The 536-nt window shown below is 43.3% G+C and overlaps 1 pseudogene; it reads right to left on the bottom strand.

Moving 5' to 3' along the window:
* Window positions 1-227: 227 nt before the first annotated feature.
* The window catches only part of LOC111832179, a 1,759-nt pseudogene continuing 1,450 nt past the window's right edge, over window positions 228-536 (bottom strand).

Genomic DNA, 536 nt, shown 5'->3' with positions numbered 1-536 from the left:
ACCCTTCCAAAAGAGCGCTAGACCTCCACACTTTCCAACTGGGTTCACAGTATACATACTATCATAACCCAACATGCACTGTACATCAAACAAACTCTCTCTACTTTGCATCGTCTCCATTAGAAACAACATCTCAGGGAAATGCTTTTTACGCATCTCTTTGAGACGAGGAATCACCAAGTCTTGAGACCGTCCCAAGCCTTGACAATTCCAGCTAATGATACTCATTAACCATTGGGCGATCCCTCATTTGGGATCACCTTCAGAGGGTTAAGCTTTGACAATTTAGCAGTGCTTGGTCCTCCATCTTCTGCTTTCCTTTTCTCTTTCACATTCCTTGATAGATCTAAGTGCAACAACTGGTCTTCCATTGCAGCTTGAGATAGCTTTGGCTTTGGTTTTCTAATTCTTGAGGGAGGTCTCTTTCTCTGATTTCCTTTCTTTGACTTAGATCTGGAAGTACCAGCCTCAAAGAAACCGGTACTAAAACCCGTAGATCTATCTTGAAAGGGCTGCGACAAAGCAAGAAAGGACCC

This window comes from Capsella rubella, unplaced genomic scaffold, assembly GCF_000375325.1.
Source record: "Capsella rubella cultivar Monte Gargano unplaced genomic scaffold, Caprub1_0 scaffold_2, whole genome shotgun sequence".
NCBI lineage: Eukaryota > Viridiplantae > Streptophyta > Magnoliopsida > Brassicales > Brassicaceae > Capsella > Capsella rubella.
Note: the sequence above shows the minus strand (reverse complement) of the source record. Positions and strands in the feature narration are given on the sequence as shown.